The sequence below is a fragment of the Aethalodelphis obliquidens genome, unplaced genomic scaffold (genome assembly GCF_003676395.1).
Source record: "Aethalodelphis obliquidens isolate GAN/ISIS:26980383/991018 unplaced genomic scaffold, ASM367639v1 scaffold5, whole genome shotgun sequence".
In the NCBI taxonomy this organism is placed as follows: Eukaryota; Metazoa; Chordata; class Mammalia; order Artiodactyla; family Delphinidae; genus Aethalodelphis; species Aethalodelphis obliquidens.
This window is the reverse complement of record NW_020837949.1, coordinates 34183439-34201182: the sequence shown is the minus strand read 5'-3', so window position 1 is coordinate 34201182 and position 17744 is coordinate 34183439. Positions and strand designations below refer to the sequence as shown.

The following is a 17744-nucleotide window of genomic DNA, read 5'->3' as shown; positions in this document are numbered from 1 at the left end:
CACACACACACACACACACACACACACACACACACACACACACACACTTCATCCATGGCATAGGTATCCTTGAGGGGGCCATCATTCGACTCACAGAGTGACAACTTTTACTAACAACTTTCTAAGATTATGGTAGGCATAGTTGGGAATATAGAGATAAATATAGATTCACTCCTGGCAGGATGAAACTTCCCTGACAACACCCAGCGTCAGGTTTTTTGTTTGTTGATGGTTTCTAAATATTTTAACTGGTTAAACAGCGTCGTTTAACTGCACGAGCAGAAGGGCATAAAATCCTTATTGGAAACTTCTGCTTTGAGTTTTCCTAAAGACAAGATTTCTCCCACAGACCTTTTTCAATTTAGATCCAAAGTACAGTGCTTGTGTGTAGAAGGACACTTGGGAGCTAGCGTCTGGATGTCTTTCTTACCCCAATGCTTGCTTGTACTTTCTCTTACAGCACTTTATCTTCTGCCTTTATATTAAGGCCTTACATGAGTATGTTCTGCAGAGTCTGCAAGTTACTTAAAAACCTATAGATGGAAAATCTTTACATCTTTAATCCTTAAGAAAACTTCCCATATGCAGATCTTAGTCTCAGAGTCTGTTTCACAGGAAACCCTGACCTATGAATGTAACAAAGTTTGGAAAGTATAGTAATCAGATCAGCTCTGAAGTTTTTGACTGCAGGGAAGTGGAGATTGTTTATCTAGGGTTCTCTAATCTTTTTTCATCTTCTTCATCTTTGTTATCGGTTGAACTGTGTATCTCCCCCCAATCATACATTGAAGTTCTAACCCCCAGAACCTCAAAATGGAACTGTATTTGGAAACAGGGCCATTGCAGTTATAAGTTAAGATGAGGTCATACAGGAGTAGAGTGGACCCCTAATCCAACATGACTGGTGTTCTTATATAAATGGAAAATATGGGCACGTGCACATGCAATCACACACACACAAACACACATAAATACCTACACACAGAATGCTATGTGAAGATAAAAGTAGATATCATGGTGATGCAGCAGAAGACAAGGAATATCAAAGATTGACAGTAAACCACCAGAAGCTAAGAGAGAGGCATGAAACAGATTTCTCCCTCACAGCCCTCAGAAGGAGCTAACCCTGCATGACACTGATCTTGGACATCTAGCCTTTAGAACTCTGAGACAATAAATTTCTTCTGTTTAAGCCACTCAGTCCATGGTACTTTGTTACAACAGCCCTAGCAAACTAACACAGTCTTTGCTGAAGATTTGAATTCACAGTAAGGTAATTCTGATTTGTTTACTGGTCACACAAACAAAAAAGTAGCTATACCAGAAGCCAAGGTAGCAAAGTGTCAGAAATGACTTTGGAACACTGGAATTGAAACAAGTTTTATAGATAACACAAAGTTTTATATATTTGAGTTTGAGGTAGTGATGGGATGCCATTCAGAGGATTCGCAATTTAGGTTTAGAGAAGGGCTGAACTTAGAGAGGTACATATGACAATAATTTTTATAGAGGCAACTTTTGAAGAAATTGGATTGTTAATCATTAACTGTAGGCTGGACCAGGAGTGAGCCCAACTATAATTTAGAGGTAGTATCGTAGCAGGTTGTAATGGTTTCTGTGGGAGTGCTAGAGGAGTTGGGGAGATGCAACCACTGCCAGTCAGCAGCTATAGTTTTCCAGCCATTAAGGAAGAGAGTGATTTACCCAAAAATGTTCAAGAACCAAATTTCATAGTGAGAAATAATGCAGGTTCTAAGAACTTGGAGCTAAGGCCAAAAGCATAGTATGAAAAGTTCAATAGAAGACTCAGGTTAAAATTAGTTGGTGCCAAGACAGTTCACTGGAGGAAAGAATAATCTTTTCAACAAGTGGTGCTAGAACAACTGGATATCTATATGCAAAAGAATAAAGTTGGGCCCATATATTACACCATATGTAAGTGTTAACTCAAAATGATCAAAGACCTAAATATAAAAGCTAAAACTATTAAACTCTTAGAAAAAAAATATAGGCATAAATTTTTATGACCTTGGATTAAGCAATTGTCTCTTAAATATGATAGTAAAAGGATAAGCAACAACAACAAAAATAGATAAATAGACAAAAATTTAAAACCTTTTGTAGTTTAAAGGATACCATCAAAAAAGTGAAATGACAACCTACAGAATGGGCAAAAAAACTTTGCAAATCATATATCTCATAAGGAACTTGTATCTAGAATATATAGGGAGCTATTACAACTGAGTAATAAAAAGACATGATTAAGATATGGGCAAAAGATCTGAATAGACATTTCTACAGCCAAGAGATACAAATGGCTAATAGGCACATAATTGCTCACATAATTATGCTCACATAATTAGCCTACATAATTTCCATCAGGGAAATGGAAATCAAAATCAGAAGATACTTTTGCATAAATTAGAAGGAATATAATGAAAAAGAAAAGTGATAGTAAATGTTGTTAAGAATTGGAGATATTAGAACTCCTACACACTGATAGAAAAAAAAGTAAGCTGGTACAGTCACATTGGAAAACAGTCTGGTATTATGTCTAAGGGTTAAACATAGAGTTACCGTATGACTCAACAATTCTACTACTAGGCATATAACTGAGAGAAACAAAAACATAGTTAACATAAAAACTTACACAAATATTAATAGTAGCATTATTCATAAAAACCAAAAGTGGAAACATCCCAAATGTCCACTAACTGATGAATGGATAAACAAAATGTGGTATACCCTTATAATCAATGCATTTGACAATAAAAAGAAATCAAATACTAATTCTTGCTACAACTTTGATGGACCTTTAAACATTATGGCAAGTGAAAAAGTCATTCAGTAAGGACCACATATTCCATTTATATAAAATGTCCAAAATAGGAAGATATATGGAGATAGAAAGTAGATTGCTTAGGGTTGGTTGCCTGCGGGGGGCCATTGGGATGGGAAATTATGAGTGAGGAGTGTGGTATTTCTTTTGGGGGTGATGAAAATGTTATAAAATTGCTTGTGCTAATATAAAATTGTACACAACTCTGTGTTATACTAAGAACCATTGAATAATATATTTTGGGTGAATTGTATGGTATGTGAATTATATCTCAATAAAAACGTTTTTAAAATGCTAGTCAAGAATGGAGTTATAGTGAATGTAGACACAGAGAGCAGGTTTCAGTAAGGGGGTCTGTGAAACAACAGGATCAGATAGACACCAAAGACATAGTATTATGCTGCTAATTGACAAGGAATGTGTAAGAAAGTATCTCTTCACTAGCAAAGATACACTGCTTGTTTTAGTCCATTCAAGCTGCTATTACAAAAATACCATAGACTGGGTAACTAATAAACAACAGGAATTTATGGGCAGATTTGGGGTCTTGTGAGGGCCACTTCCTGGTTCTCAGACAACTATCTTCTCCGTGTGTCCTCACATGGCGGAAGGGGGAAGAGAGCTCTCTGGGATCTCTTTTAGAAAGGCACTACTAATTCCTTTCATGAGGGCTCCATCCTCATAACCTAATCACTTCCCAAAGGCACCATCTCCTAATACCATCACTTTGGGGATGAGGATTTCAATTTATACATTTTAGGGGGACACAACATTCAGTCCATAGCACTGCTTTAGTGAGTAGTCTCAATAAACATGAAAATTATATCTTTTAAAATAAATGTCAACTGTTCTATATTGAATCTCCTCCCTCTTATCTTTCCTAAACAGGGTTTTAGCCAGATTCTATAACTTTTCTGCATTTTTTGGCTATTAGAACAGTCTATTTCTGGCATCCAAGAATTAGCCACTTAAGTTTAAAATGTAAATCTCACACCCAATGCCAAGCTATTCGCCTCCCTTCTCCCCAGAACAGGCTGGAGCTGGGAAGGAAGAAGCTGTTGTCTCAGAATTTTTCTCTTCCTTTTCCCCTCTGACCTGTTTTCTACCCCTCCTCACTTCTCCCCTACCTCTTCCCTCCACATTTTAGTTGTGGCTGTCTTTGGGGGTGGTGATGAAGGAAATGAAGAAGGAGCAACTGTGTCATGTTTCAGAGAAGATGCCTAGGTGCAGAAATGAAGAGCCTCAGGAGCTTGCCCTTAGCACCTTGATGAGGACCTGACCTGCAGAAAGGTTGGGTCATTTCCTGCCCATGTGAACTGGCCTTTATTTACCTTTTCTCTGGTCTCTTCCCAAATACTGGTATTGGCTTCTATGCCCAAAGGGTCACAATCTTCCTCGCCTGCTGCTGAGCCTTGACCCTTATTCCTTATGTTATTTTACTCAGCTCTTTGGGAAAAATGTTTTATTTAAGCAATCTCCACTCTACTCCCAATCCTATGACTTAGATATAAGCTGTTAGTTGTTACAGGTTGTTAACTCTAGCAATTTATTGTGAGGTTGTTACATAGAAAGTATTGTACTTGCAGAGTTGACTTTTCCTCTTCCTGTTTTGTCTTAATTTGGGCGGTGTAGAAACTGAATTGTCAAAGATATCAGCAGTTACTGTCACTCTCACCTCCCATCCTCTTCTTTGCTCCTCCTTCTTCTTAATCTGCTGTTTTCTCCTGTTTTTCATTGCTTTCTTCAAAATATCAGATTCCAGCTGAAACCCTATTCAAATCCAATGAAATCATTGGCAGCTGGAAACTGTGTTTCTGTGTGTGTTTATTTTCTGATTAATTGCTCCTTTTGGTAGAGTTCAACCACTTTATCCTGGTGGTGGCATGTTGAATACAAAGGCACGCTAAGTACTAAATAATTTATTTCTAGCTCTTTCAAACACTACCATGTTCTCTGGTGACTTAGGCAGCAGTGGTGATTATATCTGTAGACTTGCCTTCTTTGTCAAAACTGGCAGTGGCTTTTCTGACACCACTAAAAATGACACTGACAGTACAGAGTCCTTGGGGTGGCCCACAAGTGTTTTGTTTTGGTTTTTTTAAGAAAATAAAAGTCACAGTACTGTGGAAACAATCACACTACTGGCACTTAAAATCATACCTCAAAATGCCAAGGTAAAAATAACTTGGGACAACAGATCTGACTTTGATTAAGAATACTGTGGGAAACAGTGAGATTGAAACTATACATTTGTAAATTCTTCCACCTAATTCTCCCAGGCTACCTACATAGGGTGTAGCTACTCAATTTACGAGCTGGACAGGCATGAAAAATTCTTGTTTCTCTATGCCCTCTTTAAGTAGACAACTTTGGATCCACAGTTGGTAACTTCTCCAGATGCCAGCCAACACAGATTTCTGGACAACTTTCAGAGCTACAGAGGCAAAGTGGGAACCCACAAGGTGGGAAGGGACCCTTCAATACCATTTGTCTTGAGATTCTGAAGTATGACTCTCACTTAACTACCAGCCAGAGAAGGCCACATGCTGGAAGAGGCACACAAATGAAAAATGAAAAGACTTTTACTTATTTGCATTCCATATACATGTGGGCAAAAACACTTTATTTAACCATTCTTGAGTTTACCTGACCATGATAGACATAACTGGAAGGAGAAATTGAATCTTATTTTTATAATTTAGTACTAAATATTTTTACCAAAGTAAAACAAGGAGAATGCCAACCCAGATGAAGAAATTACACCACAGCATGAAATATACTAAGCCCTTGAAATTGGGTTGCACCTTCAACTATTGACCATGTTTTCCAACGAACTGCCCTTCTAAGTGCATGAAAAGAACAGGCTTGCATGCACTCTGAGGAAGTAAGGTTAAGAGTGGGGGCATGGTTACAATAAATCTTTTATTTTCCTTAAGGGAAAGTGAGAACACAATCACCCACCACCACAAACTATGCAGTAGAGTTTCCCACATTTGGAGAAATTGCAGGGTTCCGTGTATCTGGAATGTAATGCGTACACCTCACCCTGGGAAAATCACCCTCATGATCAGGTAAGTATCAATAAGTCCTTTTAGTTTTCCAGACTTGAAGTCATACCTTTATATCTTCCTGGGGACAGAAGAAAGTCTACTACCTCACTTTATCCCCAGCCCTGGCTCATCATAGCTAAATATCTCAGATGTTTCTAACTCATCTGTCTTCTTCCACTTTCTTCTCTCTCAGTCTTTCATTTTCACCCTATGTATCTATGTCAGGTAGACGAGCTTTCCCGAACTCCACCCATCGTAACACTGCTATGCTTAAGAATCAAATATGGCTCTCTGTTGTCAGTCAAATCAAGTACAGTCATGTTAGCCTGGCACTTTATTTTTCAATGGTCTCTCTATCTACCAGCACCCATTTCCACTCCCGTATCTTCACCTTATTCCACACATTTCAAGGTCTTTTCCACTTTCTCTCTCTCTCACCTCATCTCCACCAGGAGTGCATCTCCATCTCTTTTGCTCCCTCCTCCAGTGTTTCTCAATCATGGTACCAAAATTTCTGTTGCCTGGAGAGATTCTGATATGCCCCTCTTTCCCTCACCCCACTAAGAATCATAGTTTTTGTTTATCCTACTAGATAGGGATTTGTAAAGCTTTACTTTCCTTGATTTGCATCATGAAAGCCAAACTCACTGGTTTTGATCTCTTCTTAAATATAAAATTGTTGTAATATCGAAGATGGCTTTTTTTTCTCATATAACACCCTTCCTCTCCACTTCGAAGAAGCTGATATTCTCCCTCCTTTGAAAATCACAAACATATTTAAGTCCTTGCATGTCAGCATAATCTCAATCTTCCCTAAATGTCATCTTTATTCTCCCTTCTTTGAACTTTTATGGCACTTATAAATGACACATACTTATTACTTATTTCAGGTGTGTTATTTTTAATTCTTCAATGAAATGAATAAACTTCTTAAAAACAGCAGTCATGTCATATTTCTCAATATTTCCTTCTAGCCCAATGACAAGCATATGATAAATATTAAAGTTCATATTATCGATTATTCTGCTCAATAATTGGAAATATCTATCATAAAAATGTGCCTGTCTGAATTATGACTGCTCACTAGTGTTTGTAAAAACCAAACACACAGATAATCCATGTATTTATGAAAGGAAAATTACAGTCTTCAGGCTCTGGGCAAATTTTTTACACATGCAAAAATACTCAGAAAAATAACATTAGGGATAATGAACTGTATGTTTCTGAGTTGGATGAGGTTTTCAAGGTAATCACTACCATATATTTAGTGACAATTTCTCTCAGTGCCTAACAGTTTCTGGGAATCTGTGGATGGTTTACTCATTAAACTGTTGCTTACAATCTATTCCCAACTTGTTTTTCCTACACGAATTTATCCCTTCACAAATTATCCCTTGTTCAGAAAAAAATGTATATGAGAAATACTTTCCACTCATCTTGCCAAACCTGTTAAGAAACATTCCATTTGTTCTTCCAAAGCTAATGTTTACCTTTTCTAATAGACATGACTTTCATCTGAAGTCTGATATTTTACAAGTTTTCATTTACCATTTTAGAAGTAATATTTTTCCCATGTTACACAGGTATTCACCACCATTATTTTCACTGAATTCTGTATCAAATATGATTATGAAACAAATCACTGGAATATACTGATAAGAAACAAATTATTTTCAAACTACTTTAGCATGCACTTAGAGTACCCTGCCTTTTTACAGGTATGTGGAAAATTCTACACTGTTGAAAGAATGCTTTTTTTTTTTTTTTTGAGAAAACAAGCTTTGTTTTCCAAATAAAGTTTAATAATATATTCAGAAATGATATTCTCCTGTCCTTGGTTTTCAAGTACTTAAGGAAAAACAAATGACTTCTGGAATTTTGTTTACTCACATGGGTTTTGAAATACATTACTCCATAAAGTCTTTTTTAGGGAAAAAAGTAAACATTTTTCATTTCTTGATAATTCAAGCACACTTACAACACATTCACTTGTTCTTTCATAGAACACCAGGTTTGACCTCATATATGTGTAACACATGATCTTCCAAGATAATGAATGTTTTTAAGCATTTTTTTGATTTATGTTGTTGGCTCACCAACCATTCCCAGGGAAAATGAGGTGGAATACCTCTAAATATGCCCTTCTCACCTTCCTCCTCACATCTCTCTTTCCTGCCAAAATCTTGTTTTCACAGTTGTATTTTGCTACTGATGTTCACTCTGTGTGGTCCCTTTCTAACAAGAAAATAGAGAAACACCCTGGTTGATTTTCTTTCTTACTGTAATTCGAGACCCTTGGGAATTTGGAGGGCCAGTGATTTGCTCTCCATGGCCCTCTTTCTTTCTTTCTTCCATAGAGCTCAGCTTACTGGATGGATATAGAACATCAGGTGCCCATGACTGGGGGATGGAGCAGATGCTTACCCCAGTGCTTTTCTCTAGGTGTGTCCACATGTGCAGTCCAACCATTATGGATGAATTGTCAGATTAGTCAGTGAAACAATGTGTTCTTTCTAATGAATTAATTGGCTGGTTAGTTAAAATAGCAATCCATAGTCCTCAACTGATAGGGTAAAATGGTGATTTGTATAAGGATAACCTAAATTATTTATCAAAAAATGTAGAGCAGTGTCATGCTCCGTATGCATCCTGGAAAATACAAACGTAATGCCATCTGGCTCTGCCATTGCACAGAGAGCATGTTAAGTGGACGACATTCTTGCTTTTAATTTATCACTCAGACATACTGTATGAGTGAAGCTTTAAGTGAATACTTCTAAAATATTACTGTGTTGAAATATAGATCAATGGAACAGGATAGAAAGCCCAGAGACAAGCCCATGCACCTATGGTCACCCTATCTTTGATAAAGGAGGCAAGAATATAAAATGGAGAAAAGACAGCCTCTTCAATAACTGGTGCTGGGAAAACTGGACAGGTACATGTAAAAGAATGAAATTAGAACACTTCCTAACACCATACACAAAAATAAACTCAAAATAGATTAAAGACCTAAATGTAAGGCCAGACACTTTAAAACTCTTAGAGGAAAACATAGGCAGAACACTCTAGGACATAAATCACAGCAAGATCCTTTTGGACCCATCTCCTAGAGAAATGGAAATAAAAACAAAAATAAACAAATGGGACCTAATGAAACTTAAAAGCTTTTGCACAGTAAAGGAAACCACACACAAGACAACCCTCAGAATGGGAGAAGATATTTGCAGATGAAGCAACTGTCAAAGGATTAATCTCTAAAATTTACAAAGCAGCTCATGCAGCTCAATATCAAAAAAACAAACAACCCAATCCAAAAACGGGCAGAAGACCTAAATAGACATTTCTCCAAAGAAGATATACAGATTGCTAACAAACACATGAAAGGATGATCAACATCACTAATCATTAGAGAAATGCAAATCAAAACTACAATGAGGTATCACCTCACACCGGTCAGAATGGCCATCATCAAAAAATCTACAAACAATAAATGCTGGAGAGGGTGTGGAGAAAAGGGAACCCCCTTGCACTGTTGGTGGGAATGTAAATTGATACAGCCACTATGGAGAACAGTATGGAGGTTCCTTAAGAAACTAAAACTAGAACTACCATATGACCCAGCAATCCCACTACTAGGCATATACCCCAGGAAAACCATAATTCAGAAAGAGTCATGTACCACAATGTTCACTGCAGCACTATTTACAATAGCCAGGACATGGAAGCAACCCAAATGTCCACCGACAGATGAATGGATAAGGAAGATGTGGCACATATATACAATGGAATATTACTCAGCCATAAAAAGGAACAAAATTGAGTTATTTGTAATGAGGTGGATGGACCTGGAGTCTGTCATACAGAATGAAGTAAGTCAGAAAGAGAAAAACAAATACTGTATGCTAACACATACATATGGAATCTAAAAAAAAAGGTTCTGGAAAATGTAGGGGTAGGACAGGAATAAAGACACAGATGTAGAGAATGGGCTTGAGGACATGGGGAGGGGGGACGGGTAAGCTGGGATGAAGTGAGAGAGTGGCTTTGACATATATACACTACCAAATGTAAAATAGATAGCTAGGGGGAACCAGCCGCATAGCACAGGGAGATCAGCTCTGTGCTTTGTGACCGCCTGGAGGGGTGGGATAGGGAGCGTAGGAGGGAGACGCAAGAGGGAGGGGATATGGGGATATATGTAAACGTATAGCTGATTCACTTTGATATACAGCAGAAACTAACACAACATTGTAAAGCAATTATACGCCAATAAAGATGTTAAAAATAAATAAAATAAAATATTACTATGTTGAATGAGATTCAAATTTGGAAAAAAATCAATTCTTTTAAAGGAGCAGGAACATTGGAAGTTAAAAAAAACAAAATCCTAGAAATTATGAGTTTAGCTTAAAATTTGGTCATTAACACATCCCTTTGGAATATAACAGAGAACAATACATTCTCACATCGCTACAGTGCCCTTGGTTCTGCAATCCTAGAGCACTTAATAACAAATACAGTTCAAATTAGCAACAGAGCAATAGATTTCCTAAAGGAATTACCGTAGACAAATGAAAGGAAAACAAATCAGCTTAAAGTTTAGATTGAAGAAATGAACCATGGGGCTTTCTTTATTTAATTTGACAATGTCTTCCAAGTCAGAGGCCATGTGACTACAGATATACAACTGAGTTAGAAGCCGGCTGCTAAGAACAACCACAACATAACTGATCTTCATATTATGCACTAGGTACAGGCACCAAGAGCTTAGTGTACATTAACTTCTTCAGTCCTCACAACGATCCTCTGACACAGTGTATTAGTTTCTTTGTGATGCTATAACAAATTGCCACAAGTTGAAAATTTAAAAAAACAGAAACCCATTTTCAAAATTTTGGAGGCTAGAGCCCTCAAATCCAGCAAAGATGCACTACCCCTGAAGGCTCTTGGGGAGAATCCCTTCTAAGGATACTGTCATTGGATTTAGGGCTTACCTTGATATTCCAGGATTATCTCCTCATCTCAAGATCTTTAGCTTAATTATATCTGCAAAGACCGTTTTCCAAATTAAAGTAACATTCACAGGATCCAGGGATTAGGATGTGGACATATTTTTTGGAGGCCACCATTGAATGCACTACAGGTAGGTAGTATTACTACCTCCGTTTTGCAAATGAAGAAAATGAAGCACACTAGCCAACATTTATTGGACTACGTGCCAATATTTCATATTCATAAACATCCCACGAGGTAGGTACAATTCTTCTTATTGGCATTTTACAGATAAGGAAACTGGGGCTGAGAGAATTTGCTTAATATCTCACAGCTTATAAATGATGAAGCCAGGATTCAAATGCAGGAATGCATGATTCTAGAGCCTACAACACTCCAACACTGAGCAACCCTATTCCTCCAACTTCTACCATGTACGTTAGGAGGATCAAAGGAGGTGGGAATATCACAGGGTATTGAGATAAATTATGAGACTTCAAATTGCTACTCTGCTACTTACTAGTAAGCACAATGACCTTTTGTAATTAGTTTCCTTAAACATAAAACAGAAATGTTAATTATAATAATTTACCTATCTCACAAGTTACCCCTTCCACCCCATGAGTGCTGAATATTTTTTATTAATGTTATTGAGGAATAACTTAGGTACAGCAGACAGCACCCACTTAAATTGAACATATTGTTCAATTCAATATGCTTTGAAAGTTGTATATACTTGTGTGAAACCACTACCATAGTCTAGACACAGATTTCCACCACTCCTAAAAGATGATTCCTGACCCTTTGAAGTCTATCCCTTTTTCCATCCATGACTCCAGGCAACCACTGATCTGCTTTTCCATTTCATTAAAATTCAATCGTATGATCTATATTCTGGGTCTGGCTTCTTTCACTCAGCATAATGTTTTCAAGGCCCATCTGTGTTGTTGCATGTATCAAAAAATCTGTGCCCTTTTATTGCTGAGTAGTATTTCATTGTATGGATACAATACATTTTGTTTATCCATTCACCTGCTGATGGACATTTGGAGTATTTCCAGTTGTTAGCCATTGTGAATAAAGCAGCTAGTTATAAGAATTTGTTTACAAATTTTTGTGAAAACATATGTTTTTACTTCTCTTGGGTAAATAGGAGAAGAGCGTCTGAGTCGTATGATAGGTAGAGGTTTAAATGTTAAAATGCCAAACAGTTTTTCAAATTAACTGCACCAACTTACATTCTGACCTAATTTGTTAAACTTGGCATTTTTGGCAATCAAGAATGTATAAGGGTCTTCCCTGGTGGCGCAGTGGTTGAGAGTCTGCCTGCCGATGCAGGGGACACGGGTTCGTGCCCCGGTCCGGGAGGATCCCGCATGCCGCGGAGCGGCTGGGCCCGTGAGCCATGGCCGCTGAGCCTGCGCGTCCGGAGCCTGTGCTCCGCAATGGGAGAGGCCACAACAGTGAGAGGCCCGCGTACCGCAAAAAAAAAAAAAAAAAAAAAAAATGTATAAGAAGATACCAAAGTAGTTCAGGTAAATGATGGTAAGTGCCCAACTAACGTGGAGGTTTTTAAAGGTGGAGGATTTGTCTTTAAGAACTATCTTCCTTGGAGGAAAATATGTATAAAACCTGGTGATTTACTGTTTATTGAATGTATGTCATGAGGAATGAGTAAGGAAGGCTCCCAGTTTGCTAGTAACGCCAGTGGTCTCAATTTGGGCTTATACTGTATCCATACTTGGTATTCATACTTGGTTTTAAGATGAGCCCATGATTGTTTTGTATACAAGTAACTCACCAGAAGTCTACCTGTGGAAGAGACATGGAGACCTCTTACTAGTTAGAGAGTCATAAGGGAAGTACAACACAGTAAGACTCACAGATTTGATTCACTAACAAAGACTTATTTGTTAGAGAGAGGAAAACAGCTTATTTTCTGTCTCTCAGATTTATCTTTGGCCCCTTTTCCTTTGGACTATTCTATAAGTTCTAGGGGGGGGGAATCGTTTAAATAAAAAACTCTGCAAAATCTGTAAAGGATCAAGAGCCATTGCCATTTGGCCCTCTTTGCTTTGTCTCATCTGATTTTTGTTTCTCTGTTTCCGCTTTCCTACCTTCTTTTGAGCTGATAGACTTTGGGAATTCAATGTTAATTCTTCTTCTGACTTTTAGCTATACCTCCATGCATTTTTTAATGGTTGCTCTAGGGAGTATATTGTGTATCATCAATTTATCAGAGTCTACTTAGAATTAATATTCTACTTCTCATAAATTATAGGTAACCTGAAATAGCACAGTCCTATTTACCTTCTGTTCTTTGTGCTAGTGTTCTACATATTAACAGATGTAAAAACCTCACAACATAAGTTACGTTTCCTTTAAAGAGTCTTATGATGTTTAAATTGAGAGAAGAAAAACAGATATGATATTTTGTAATCTCCCACATATATGCCATTACTGGAGGTCTTCATTACTTTCTGAAGATCAGAACTTCCATTTGGTATCTTCACCCCTCTGCCTGAAGAACTTTAGCATTTCTCATAGTACAGATCTGCTGGTTTCAGATTCTCTCCGTTATCTTGAATATGATCTTAAAGTTATCTTTAAATATCTTCATTTACTTTTGATTTTTGAGGGGTATTTTCACTGGAAATAAAATTCTAGGTTAACAGATTTTTATGTTCCTTTCATGACTTTGAAGATCATACAATTGCTCTCCGGCCTCCTTTTTTTCTTTTTCTGATTAGAAGACAGATATCATTTATATCATTAGCTCCATGTGTGTAATGTGTTTATTATTCTCTGGATGGTGTCTTCAGATTCAGCAGTTTGACTATATGTGCTCAGTGTGCTTTTCTTGGTATTAATCCTGCCTGGGTCTGTTGAGTTTCTTGAATCTGTAAATTAATGGTTTTCATCAACTTCAAGAGGTTTTTGGTCATTATTTCTTCAAACAGTTTTTTTTTCTCTACTCTATTCTCTCCTCTTCTGGGACTCTAATACCATGTATTTCCAATAACTGCTTGATTTTTATCCCACAACTCACTAATACACATTAATTTTTCTTCAATTTTTTCTGTTCTTCAGATTGTATAACTTCTATTGATCTGTCTTTCTGTTTACTGACTTCCATCTGCTATCACTAATCTGATGAGTCAATTCAGTATTTTTTTTTATTTCAGTTATTGCACTTTTTCAGTTCTAAAATTTCAATTTCAGTTCGGGTTCTTCTTTATAGTTTTCTTTTCTCTGCCAAGATTTACCATCACTTCATTTATCTATAATTTTAAGTCCTGAACATATTTATACTAGTTGTTTGCCTGCTGATTCCAAATTTAGGTCATCTTGGGTTCAATTTCTATTCACTGCTCTTTTTCCTGAGTATAAATAACTTTTTTCTGTTTCTTCGCATTTCTATCAGTTTTTGACTGTGTGCATTTGTCCATGAATACAAGCAGTTTATATTATACATATTGATAACATAATATATAACCATATTGTATAACATTTCTATAATACATTATAGAAATACTTGATCCTCTTGTATTTCTCTGAAGTGTGTTTATTTTGTTCTAGCCGGCAAATCTGGCTAAAGCCAAACTTTGTGGTCTTTCAAGGACTGATTACCCTCTAGCTTTCACCTAACTTTGGTTCTTCTCCAATGTCTTCAAGTATATATATTTTTAAATATTTTGTCTAAATTTTATATTGTTACTTGTGAAAGGATTAGTGCAGTTAACCTATTACCAAAAGACTGATGATTCATCTAGTACCATTTTAACAGTTTATAACACGAAAGACAGATATTTGCTCCCGATTTGCCCTAGAACCTCATGAATTTTAGTGCGTTTGTAGTACTATTTATGTTGCTGCATCAGGATCCAGCAATATGATGGTGATCCTGATCACATCCTATTAGCATCTCACAGAACATACTTTGGGAAAAACATGCTATTTTTTCACTTGAATATTATGTTGCCATTTTTGGGTTTTGGTGTCATCTGTCTACTCCATTAGATCATAAGCCACTCTTTCGACCTTTTCCTCTTTAGCAAAGATTAAAGCATCTGGCACCTCATAAGGCCTTAATAAAAGCTCCTTGAGGCAAGAACTAATCTGCTATAATAGAGATATGATTGAAGTACTAGGAGCCCAAGTGATGTAACTCTCCCTGGAGAAGCTAAGGATTTTTCTGAGATGATATTGGGTCTTAGAGGAAGAATAGAGTTTGACAGACAATGTGGTAGGGCTTTACCCCTTAGGTAATGGTGAGCCAACAAAATCTAAAACCTAGACAGTGACAAATTTTTTTTTTTTTTTTTGCGGTATGCGGGTCTCTCACTGTTGTGGCCTCTCCCGTTGCGGAGCACAGGCTCTGGACGCGCAGGCTCAGCAGCCATGGCTCACGGGCCCAGCCGCTCCGCGGCATGCGGGATCCTCCCGGACCGGGGCACGAACCCGTGTACCCTGCATCGGCAGGCGGACTCTCAACCACTGCGCCACCAGGGAAGCCCGACAGTGACAAATTTAATTAGCTTTAATTTTAGGAGGTTAGGTCTGCCAACTGTTTATAGGATCGATAAGAGACAGAGAGAGGTACATGAACAGTAGGAGATTATTCCAATTGTTGAAGGAAAACATGATTATGGTAGTGATCAAACAAAGAAAAAGTAATAGTGATATTTGAGAATCATTTCTCAGTTACTTTCAAGTAGGATTTGGTGACCAGCCATATCTGGATGGTGAAGGAGAAGAGAGTCAAGATTGAATCAAGGATTTCAGCTTGGAGGATTAAGAGAAAGGTGATTTACTCATTCATTCAACAAACATTCAGTGACTACGGTATTCCAGACATCACTGTCCTAGGTCCTGGGGGTGTAGCAGTGAATAAAATGACAAAAATACTCCCTCTCTGAAGGGAAGTTGTTTGACAAAAATAAATAAGGAAAAATGTGTAATATGTCAGATAGTGTTAGGGATATTGAAAAAAATAAAGGAGGGGAGGAGGATAGGGGATGCTGCTAGTGGATTACATTTTTAAATAGGTTGCCAGGGAAGATCTTACTTAGAAGAGATCAAAAAAAGAGGAAGGTGAGAGAGTTAGCCATGTAGATATCTGGGAGGAGAGCATTACAGGCAGGAAAAACAGCAAGTGTAAAGACCTTGAGTTGTGTTCAGTAACTGCAGTAAAGAAAAGAGTCTTAGTAACAGATGTCTGTGTGAGTAAGTATATGTGTACAATAATGAGAGATGTTGGCCTCTCTTTTACACAAGGTAGGAGTGGAGTACCTAAAGGAACACTCAAATGTATCCGGACTAACTTATAAGGCTCTATCTAGATCAGGAGCAAGATCTGTGCAGGAGAAAAAATTTGGAAGTCATTGCCAAATACAGTAAGTACTCCAAATCCAGGGCTCATTCCTCCATACCAGGAGGAAGCAATTTAAATAAATAGTACTTTTGTGTGAAAAGTGCCAATTTGTGCCATGTTGACAATTGCACTTAAAAAAGAAAGGTTTGGATTTTAGAGTTAGTCCTGAGGTTGGCACACTCCATGGACTTCCTAAAATGAAAACACATGGTCACAGAACTATAAAGAAATCTCATATAGGCCTAACCCTTACATGCTAAAATCATGGGCTCAGATGTGGGTTACGCTCATCATCGAAATGTCACTTATCCTATGTCATTAGTGTAGTTGACATGAGGGTGCTACTTTAGCTTCAACTGTGGTAGGAAAGCAGGCCTAATGCCCAGGGACATCTGGTTTAGCAGTGCGTTGGAACTCCAGAAGGTTCACTCCAGATTTGCACAGCCTAATATGCTCCTAGAACTGGAAATGGGACATTTTTTTTCCACTACCATTTTGACATCTAAGAAAATAGGAACTTACTAAGAACAGAACAGAAAAGGTCTTCTCAATTTATTACCTCATTCTTGAAAGTTATATTTGACTATGCATAATAAACATTCAGTGCAAACAAAACCAAGTGCCTGATGAAACACCATGCAGTTTATGCATTCTTACCCTTTTTTTTCTGCCATCCATTGAATAGAGACTTTGCTACAGAGAAATTCTTACAGGGTTTCTGTACACATGCATGTTACAAGAAGAATTGTGTTTGGGGTAGCCCAATAATTGCTTCAGAATCTCATTAAATTTGAATATATATTTATTGAATCTCTTTGCTGCAGGAGGAGAGTGGGGATGGGGTAGAGGAGTGGGTGGCCTACTTTGGAGTCTCCCACAACAGGATGGGAGAATCACGTTCAGGGCTGAAGCAAAAGCAAAGAGTGTACCTGAGCAAAGGATTTGCCAAACCAGCCCTGGATAATGGACAAAACCAAAATCTAAGTAGGGAAGCTGAGACTCACACTGCCCAGAAGGGAGTCAGAAAGACTAGAGGTGGGACGAGGGCAAGTACAAAACTGGGGCACAGAGTCAAGAGTTTGCATCCTGGGAGAGGAGACAGAGCATGAACAGGTCAGGACCAATGAGGAGTTACTGGGACTGGAACCCAACAATAAGGTAGATATCAGCTGTCACTTGTGATTTTCTATTAGGGAGCATAGCACTTAGGCTGTAAAGGATTTGTTAGTAAACGTGAGCTATCCATTTGTAAGAGACATTGGGATAGTTATGATCTTTTGTATAGATTATTCTTTTCAGTTTTTTTTAGTTTCATCTCAGAACCCTTTGCTCTAGGTTTTTCCTTTATCTAGAATGTCCTTAGCACCTAGCCATCCTATGAATGGCATTCCTACCTTCTATTCAAACCTCACCTAAAATATCACTTTGAGAAGCTAGACTACATAGTCTAAAAAAGCCATCTAGAACCTCCTGTGTAACATCTCTT

At 37.7% G+C, this 17744-nt stretch overlaps 1 pseudogene; it reads right to left on the bottom strand.

Moving 5' to 3' along the window:
• Positions 1 to 5771: 5771 nt before the first annotated feature.
• On the bottom strand, positions 5772 to 5918 carry LOC113618597 (uncharacterized; annotated as a pseudogene).
• Between the last annotated feature and the right edge of the window lie 11826 nt (positions 5919 to 17744).